Below are 9,457 nucleotides of genomic sequence, written 5' to 3'. Positions count from 1 at the left end.
CGCCAACACCCACGGCCTCTCTCTCTCTCTCTAAGCGTGAGGGTTGAAGTTTTGGGTCTTTGAAAGAGGGAGGCGTGAGGGAGGCGGGTTGAGGGAGGGTTTGGTAGTGTTTAGGTTATAATTAGGGTTAGGGTTTAGGGTTAATTGGGCTGAACATGTTATTGGGCCAACTTAAATGGGTCGAGGGCAAATGGGTTAGCGCACATTTCGAATTCTTATAAACCCGTCTCAATTAACTTGCAATAGCTTAACGTAATTATCGACTCAACAATTGACCCGATATAATTAGTAATATAAAATGTATAATAATTAATATATAATGATATCCGTTTAATTGATTATATAAAATACGGGGTATTACAGAAAGCCTAGCACCCTATCAAGCCAGAATAGACCAAGTGGCCCAATTCTTTGATCACGTGACCTATCTACACCTACCTCGGGAAGAAAATCAATTTGCGGATGCTCTTGCAAAACTCGAATATTTTATGAATATGCCAGATGACATGGTGGAAATGCCTTTATGCATCGAACAACGGTCAGAGCCAGCTTATGTTCACCAAATCACCGATGAAAAGGAAATCACACAGGAACCCTGGTTCCAAGCAATCCTAAATTTCAAGCTCAACGGCACCTATCCACCAGATATTGACAAAAGGGGACAACGTGATATACGCCTACTAGCTTCCCAATACGTTCTCATGCAAGGAGAGTTATACAAAAGAACACCTTTTGGTGTAATCCTACGTTGCCTAGATCATTCACAGGCACGGAAAGTGATGGAAGAAGTTCACGATGGAGAATGCGGTCCTCACATGAGTGGGTCCATGATGGCAAAGAAAATCACACGTTTGGGGTACTATTGGACCACAATGGAATCTGATTTCATCAAATATATAAGGCAATGTCACAACTGCCAAATCTTCGAGAATGTACAACATGTCCCTCCTTCATTGCTCTATACAATGACATCTCCTTGGCCATTTTCCGCCTAGGGAATTGATATAATCGGGAAGATAACCCCAGCCGGAACAGGAGGTCACTGTTTCATCCTAGTGGCAATCGACTATTTCACCAAATGGGTAGAAGCCGCTTCCTACACTAGTCTCACGGCTAAAAACGTGGCAAAGTTCATACAGAACATCATCTGTCGATACGGTTGCCCACATGAGATCATTATTGATAATGGATCACATTTCCAAGCCGAGACTGAGCAATTGCTAGCCAAGTACAAAATTAAGCATCACGACTCTTCGCCATATAGACCACAGACTAATGGCGCGGTAGAGGCAGCAAACAAGAACGTTGTCACAATTCTCAAGAAAATGATTGACAACTATCGAGATTGGCCAAGCAAGATACCCTTTGCTTTGTAGGGATATCGTACATCAGTTAGGATGCCCACTGGGGCCACCCCTTTCTATTTGACTTACGGCATGGAAGCTGTACAACCAGTCGAGTTAGAAATACCATCCTTGCGTATCTTACTCGAAAGTCAAATCCCGGAAGCCGATTGGAAGAGGGATAGATATGAAGAACTCATCCTCCTGGATGATCGTAGGCTACGCGCCTTGCACAATGTCCAAACATATCAAGCACGTATCAAACGAGCTTTCAACAAAAGGGTTAAGCCAAGGAACATCAAGGAAGGAGACTTAGTACTCAAATCGGTTATAGCTCTTTTACCTGTCGATCCACGGGGAAAGTTCAAACCCAATTGGGCCGGGCCATTTCTAGTCAAGTCCATACTTCCAGGGGGTGCGGTTAGAATCACAGACCTAGATGGGAATGAAATTTCCAACCCGACAAACCTTGAACAACTAAAGCGGTATTATGCCTAGAATAGGAACAAAAACGCGCCTCGCGTAACCTCACGTGTCGCTCTTGTGGCGCTAAATAAACGGCCCCTGGCCAAGCTGAAATAAGCTAATGTCACTCTGCTCTTGCATTTTGACAAATATGTCATCCTCATATCATCAAATAAACTAAATTTGCACCTTAAGAGTAAGTAAAAAGCTCATGCTTATTTTCTAAAGTTCATTACAAGCTCTTGCGTAGAACAATTATTCTTTTACATTTACTCGAACTACGCGCAAGGGTTTGATTTTATTTTATTAATGAATACGTAGGCAATCCTTCACAGGATACAACCCACTAATTTCAAAATGTAAATAGAAGGACATTTGCATTGCATTTGGAATTCGACAAGAATAATAAATAGAAAAATCACAACGGTTTCATAACCAATTTAACCTTTTTTATTTCATTCATTTTCTAATAATATTAATACGTTACATAATAAAAATAAAAATAGGCTAGGATTCTAAAAACCCCACTTTCTCATTACAATAATAATAGCAAATAATAATAAAGACTTGGGCTATTCCTCCATCTTCCCTTTGCCCTTGTCATTTTTGTCATATTTCTTGTCACGACCTCGAGCCGGACGCTCTTGCGCCACTTCGGACCTTATCACCAACGGTCTTTCTCGAGGCCTAGCCTTCCCATTCTTGCCAATCACTTTGTCCACGACAGGAGAGGTTTTCGGTTTCTTCGAAGGATGAACAACTCGAAACCCGGCTTCTTCCTCTCCCTCAGTCAGATGCTTCTCTTTCTCCTTTTCCACCTCGCACACCTTATAGTCAACAGGCTCGCGCTTCCTCAATCTCTCGCGCTCTTCCGGAGTAGTAGCTTTCCTCCATCGCAGATAGGAATCCGACACCCATAAGGCACTAACAGAAGAGTTAAAGAACCATACATTTCTTTGAGCCCATTTAATGGCCCACTCCCTTCGGCTCTCAGTAGTAAGCGCCACGGCAGTCTGCGGGACAGTGTCAAGCTTCGGGATTGTCTGCTTTAGTCCAACCTGTCTCATCAGCCTCTCCGGGAAGATGCATACCATGAATTCCAAGCCAGGAATGTGCACAGATCGAGTAGGATTCAAGGAAGATACTCCAGTGACAAATTTGAGGTGCCACCATGGTACAATCCACCTAATCAAGGGGCCATCATCACTCTTCAGTTTGTTTTCCCAATAATTGTAGACTCGAGTAAAGTCCACCATGTAAAGCCTAATCCTCATTGCGATCGAACGAGCATGATAAGAAGGAACATGAACTGGGGGCTCGATCAATCGAAGACGCTCCATAAGCCAAACCTACCAGAAGCGGGTATTAGACATCGGGAAAAAAAAAAAAAAGACAAAAAGAGAGAAAAATGTTCTTTTACCTGCAGAATAACGGGACTTCCCAAGTACGGTAGGTCGCGATTGGCTTTCCTATTATCCAAGCCCAAAAGGATCTCTCCTAAGCATAAACAAGCTGGGCTCCTGCGCAGCTCCATTTGTTCAACTAGGCCTAGGAGACGGGGATCACCTCTCGAGTCTTCATCAACATGTCCTTGAAGGACATATACATGCAACAAGCAAAACCCAAATGCCCTTCGCCTGGCAACATAAGAAATGGTGGGGTCGGCTCTGTTAATGAAGCGGTCAATGAAGTCCAACATTCGCACTCCTTTCGAGGTCACTAAACGGTCCACCTCGAGCCTTGTCAATCCAAGCAAGTCTCTAAATTTGCTCTTGTACCCTTGCGAAGTAGAAAGAATAGCAGGCAAGTGTTCTGGGTCCCACCCACTGATCGCAGCAATTTCTTGATGAAATGGGCAAATGTCGCCTCGGGGGAACGCAAAAACATGATAATTGGGTTCCCAATAATCAAGACAAGCATCTAGGAATGGTTTGACAACCTTGATAAGCTTCAAACTCAACAATGATCCAAGATTATAAGCGCCCATGTCGTGCTTCTCCATGTTGGAAAACTCATTGGTCCACTCTTTTAGGCGAATCTCCAAAGTATTCATGATGAGTGATTATATTGAGAGTTTTATGTAATAAGACGAAGAAGAGACGGAAGAATTGTGTGATTAAAACCTCTATCAACGTCTCTATTTATACTAAACTCTGTTTCCTAAAATCGCCAAACAGACACGCCGGGAACAGCGCAAAGACCCTGTTGCGCCTCTTCAAAGGGACGCAGCTCCTGCTGCGCCTCTTCCTCAGCAAGGTTTCTGTGATTTTCCGCGTTGGATCTTTCCTAAATTCCTTGGCAAATAATTTCCTATTCCTACAGGTTATTGTTTTGGTAAATACGTGAAAATTGCCATATTTCGCGTTTCCAAATCTCGCGGGCACGCATTTCGAGGCAATATCAACATTTTCGTCATTTTAACACACTTGTATATTTTCATTTTATGAAACAATTTTCATTTTAATGTAATTTATTTCAAAACTTATATATATTTCTTTTATTGTTTCGTTTCTGTTGTATCATTTCATTTCTAACTTATAGGTTTATATTTTTTTCTTTTTTTTAGGGGTAACCCTCCTTACCGTCCGGTCATTTCCGGCAATTTTTTTGCATTTTGACACTTTCTTTTGCATATTTTGCACTTTTGAGTCTTTCCTTTTGCACTAATTTAGGCCATATGCATATACAAATGTATGTTTTGCGTGCTCTCTATGTAAATTTTGGCATCGTGACGGCATAAACCGTCATCTACCAAAACCTGTTCAAAGCTAACCTGCAGATACAAGCAACGCAACCCAGCGGCAAAGGCACTCAGGCCATTATATATACAGCCAAAAAAGGGAAATGTACAACAAACTGGGGGCTCGAGCCCCAAGCAAAGTCCTAAATGTCCAAAATGTAGGTCCAAAAAATGTACAAATGTGCAATACAAACAACAATAAAACAAAACTACTGCCGGTAGCCCTCTAGCTCCGCAACTTTTGCCGCGAGAGCAGCAACCTCGGCGTCACGAACCTCAAGCTCCCTCAACAAGCGAGCTGTCTCCTCCCGAGACTAGGCCAACTCTCGCTCCAGCTCGCGATCCCCCTGCAAACAAAAAAATTGGCTCACGTCAATCATTTCAAGCAATTACAAGAAAAGTCGGAAAATCAAACTTTAAAAATGAAATAGGCGAAAGGTTCATACCTGACGACCTCGACCGCCGACAAGTGCCTCGATGGCAGTAGCTCGCAGCCTGTTGGCCACCCTCCATAATGCCACAAACCGAGACGGCGCAACCTGTATTTTCAAAAAGAAGTTCTCAATAATTTAATAAGTTCAATCAAATGTGTTCTTACACAAAAATCATGCAAATTAGAGGCTCACCCTCCGAATCAGATGCTGCCAATCGTCCAGGCCAGCATCCGTCACAGCCACGTCAAAGTCACGCAGCTCGGAGATCATCGTCCTCCCGGTCGTGTCAGTGTACTCGAGGGTCTCGGGGTACTCTGGGGCTCGATGCCCGCCGCTACAACCTCCTGCAAAGTCAATGTCTCTCGTTAATCGATGATCTTTCATCGTATTCTCAAAATCAAAAATAAAGAAGGATAAAGTACTTTCCACAACCGGCCAGTACGCCAACCTCCCGTAGAGGAACGCTGAGTAGTCCTCACCAGGAAGAAGGACGGCATCACCGCCGACGCCAGCCAAGTCAGCCTCCCTCTCAGCCTCAGAAGGCTCCCTGAACATCGTCCTACGAGGATCGATAGGAACCGTCAATACGTCCCGAGAGCACTGACGAGCCAAGCGCTCGCCCAAGTACCACACATGACCCATCGACGTCCTCAATAGCAGCCGACTCCAGCTCCTAGGTCGAAGGACCTCAGCCACAAAAGGAGGCGCTCCAGCGTACTCCGCCCAAGGCCTGGGCACCCACTAGGAAAAGAAAAACACGGAATACTTCTTATGATCAATTAAGAACTAATGAAGAAGCACAACGAATACAAGTGAGATGCTCACGCTGTCCAGCTGAAGAGCATTCATGTCCAGCCGGTAAACACCGTGAGAGGTGCGCTTGCTCCTCGTCCGACACATCACTCAATCCCTCACGACGGGATAGGCCTTCTCCAGCGGCTCCGTCCTCTTGGGCGAGAGGCTCGGAAAGTAGGAGTACACCCACGCCTGTAAAAGCAAGATAGTCAATAACGATCTTTCGTAATTTGATAAGGAAAAGAATTGATTTTAGTCTAAATGAAGTTTCATACCTCCAAGAGTAGTCCAGGGCCGACAGCACCAGGAGAAGTCCCCTTCTCCATCAACTCTGGACGAACCATGACCCTCTTGAAGCGGATGAGGACCACAAAACTAGCAGTGACCCAATCCCAACGGTCTAAGTAATCGAATTGTTTTATTGCTTAGATGAAATTATTGTTTAAGGAAACAATTACATTAGAATGAATAAATTATTATAAATACAAGATGTTGTTATTTATAATTGGTAAATTATTTTGGTACAAGTAATTATGAATTACTAAGTCGATATTTGTGTATGACGTATTTTATTAATGCGTTGATTTTTAATATGTTAAAAATTCATAACAAATTTATGTGACATATGACATGTGACATATGACAAATTGACAAATTGACAAAGATAAAATAGAGTCCATTTTATCTATAATAACCAAAATAATGGGGAGGATTAGAAAAATATTATGTTAATTATGTGAGTGGTAAGCATAATCATTTCTTCCTAATCCTAGCCATGCAACCCTACTTGCTCTTGTGAAGACCACCTTGTGCATGCATTGGCCATCTTCCTTCCCCCCTTCCACCCGGTTTTAAGAGGAGAAAACCATGGGTTTTTCTCCTTAATTTTACCTAATATACACTACCAAAACATTAGTGTATTATTCATTCTATTCATCTAAAATAAGAGTTTTTTAGAGAGATAAAAATCCTTCCTTTTCTCCCTTCTCTTAGCCGAAAATACTAAGAGATCAAATAATATTTTTGGTCAATTTTATACAAATTAATATTGTTCTAGTAATAATAATATTAATTTTATTAAGTTGTTACTTTGGGTATAAAACCTTGGGAGGGATTCTCTACTTGAATCATTGTTCATCCACTTAAGGAAGCTCAAGAACAAGTGAGTAGGAGAACTCACTTGTGCCCATATAATCCGAAATCTTCAATGTAAGATGATGATTTCTTCTTTAATTATTTTATTGTTTGCATGCATAAGATCATCTTTTAATTTTATGACTAAATTAAAATTAAAACATATATGAATATGTTGAGTAAAGAGATATAGATTTCTAAAAAATCATTCTTATGATCGATTAAGAAGTAATGAAGAAGCAAAACGAATACAAGTGAGATGCTCACGCTGTCCAGCTGAAGAGCGTTCACGTCCCGCCGGTAAACACCGTGAGAGGAGCGCTTGCTCCTCGTCCGACACATCACCCAATCCCTCACGACGGGATAGGTCTTCTCCAGCGGCTTCGTCCTCTTGGGCGAGAGGCTCAGAAAGAAGAAGTACACCCACGCCTGTAAAAGCAAGATAGTCAATAACGATCTTTCGTAATTTGATAAGGAAAAGAATCGATTTTATTCTAAATGAAGGTTCATACCTCCAACAGTAGTCCAGGGCCAACAGCACCAGGAGAAGTCCCCTTCTCCATCAACTCCGGACGAACCATGGCCCTCATGAAGCGGATGAGGACCGCAAAACCAGCAGTGACCCAGTCCCAACGCCCTAGGGAGCTCAGGTCAGAAAGGAAGGGAAGAAGCTTCATCGACAGCCTCTCTCCCTTGTCTCCGAGGTAGATCGAAGACAGAAACCACCAAAGCCCCAAACGGGCCCTCTGTTCAGATGTACAGGGAGGAGGAGCCGTCTCTCTCCCGTCGATCACCACAAGAGCCAGGGTCTTCCCCGCAAAGTAATCTCGAACATAGGAACTGGGCACCAAACCAGGCACTGTAACAGCTTTCGGCGACAAGTTCCAGCCGATCAACCTCCTAGCCTCGGCCGAGTCCACCCTCATGGCAATCTCCGGCCACTCCACAGCATCAGTCCCACACGGCAGACCAGAAATCATGCCGTAGTCCTCCAACGTGACTCCCACCTCACCAAAAGGCATGTGAAAAGTAGAAGTCGTATCCCAGAATCGGTCCAAGAAAGCGCGGATCAGGCTAAGGTTAGCCCGCAGCTTCCTCTTCGCGATATCCCTCCAAGCCTGCAACAAGGCACCAAACGCTCGACGCTCGATCATGGCGTGCTCCTCCGCCGACAGCCTCTCATAGCACTCCATCGCTGTCGTGTAACCCGAGAACGACCTGATGTTCCCGACCTCCTATTGTGATTTGAAACAAAAGCTATCTTTAGTTTTGAATGAAAATTGGGAAAGATATGAGCAAGTGAAATGAAGGAAGATGAATGATGAGGGATGAATTTAAGATTACCAAGCTCTTCACCGTCCTGTAGGACAGGTGACCCTCCGCAGCCCAAAGCAAGTGCCTGCTGTCCCAGGTCTCAGCCCACGCGGGTGTTCCCCTCATCTAACGACCTCCTCATCCCACCTTGGCGGTGAAAGCCTCCTCCAAAGCCTCCTCGATAACACGAGAAGGGTCAACAGCAGTGTCTATCTCCATGGGAGCTCTCCCAGAAGTAGAAGCCTCATCACCTGCAACATTAAAGTAATTTTAGGCCGCGTCACGTGACGATAAGCCTGGATTAGAGGACTTTCGAGCCTTCAGAAGCCCTGCAATCGCTCTTTTCTCGCCATCTTTGGCTATGTTCTCACAAACCCGATCACTCATGTGGTAGTTAGGGTCAAGTCAAGCCTAAGTTGAAGCCTAGTCATGGGTTCGAGTCGAAATTTTGACAGCATTTCGTTATAACGGCGATTATGCCCTAGAAAAGTGTCCTGAAAAAGCCGTCACAAACCAAAATTCCGAGATGATAGGAAGTTTACCCATCATCCAAGGATCCCAAATATCAAGTTTCATCGCAAATGGGCAATCCTAAGGCCATTTTCAAAGCAATTTACGATTTAGCTGTGAAACCGTCTCAATTTCGCTCAAATGCTCAAAACTCAACGAAAATTCGAAACAAATACATGGTTATGATCCTTATACTACCAATTAGCCATTTACATGATCAATTTTGCAAGGCAAGATCATTTGGGGGGAAAGCCCCAAATTTTCGACATTTTAGGGTTGAAAACCCTAAATTTTGTCGATCAAATTCATCCATTATTGAAGATTAATGCAAGAATGATATACATACCTCGATTAGTCATCATCAGCAAGCTTTTGGATCAAAATTTGGCGGAAATGGTTAAGATTTGAGAGAGAAATTGTTAATTTGTGTTTCGAAAAAATGAATTGAGTCCCTCTATTTATCGCTTTTTTAGGCAGAAAAGACACACTCATGAACAGACGCAGCAGGCGTTGCGCCTCTTCCAAGAGACGCAGCTCTTGCTGCGCCTCTTACTGAGCTTCCCTCCATACGAGTTTTCAAAAATTCGTTATGAGTTCGTTATTGTTGGGAAATGTGTCCTTAACAATAGTGCGATCACATGATTTAAATATCATTATTAAATCTCATTTTAAGAATACATGTGGTATGTAATATTTTACAGTCAACTGGTCCACACATATCG

General features: G+C 43.3%; 1 long non-coding RNA gene across 1 annotated transcript; it reads right to left on the bottom strand.

Annotated features, from left to right (window-relative positions):
- Nucleotides 1-4,720: 4,720 nt before the first annotated feature.
- On the bottom strand, nt 4,721-5,320 carry LOC141598361 (uncharacterized). The gene is made up of 3 exons (XR_012523450.1): nt 5,175-5,320; nt 4,995-5,087; nt 4,721-4,895 (listed from the first exon to the last, which is right to left on the bottom strand). It is a non-coding gene; the product is annotated as an uncharacterized LOC141598361 (long non-coding RNA).
- Nucleotides 5,321-9,457: the final 4,137 nt, after the last annotated feature.

This window comes from Silene latifolia, chromosome 9 (genome assembly GCF_048544455.1).
Source record: "Silene latifolia isolate original U9 population chromosome 9, ASM4854445v1, whole genome shotgun sequence".
Lineage (NCBI taxonomy): Eukaryota > Viridiplantae > Streptophyta > Magnoliopsida > Caryophyllales > Caryophyllaceae > Silene > Silene latifolia.
Note: the sequence above shows the minus strand (reverse complement) of the source record. Positions and strands in the feature narration are given on the sequence as shown.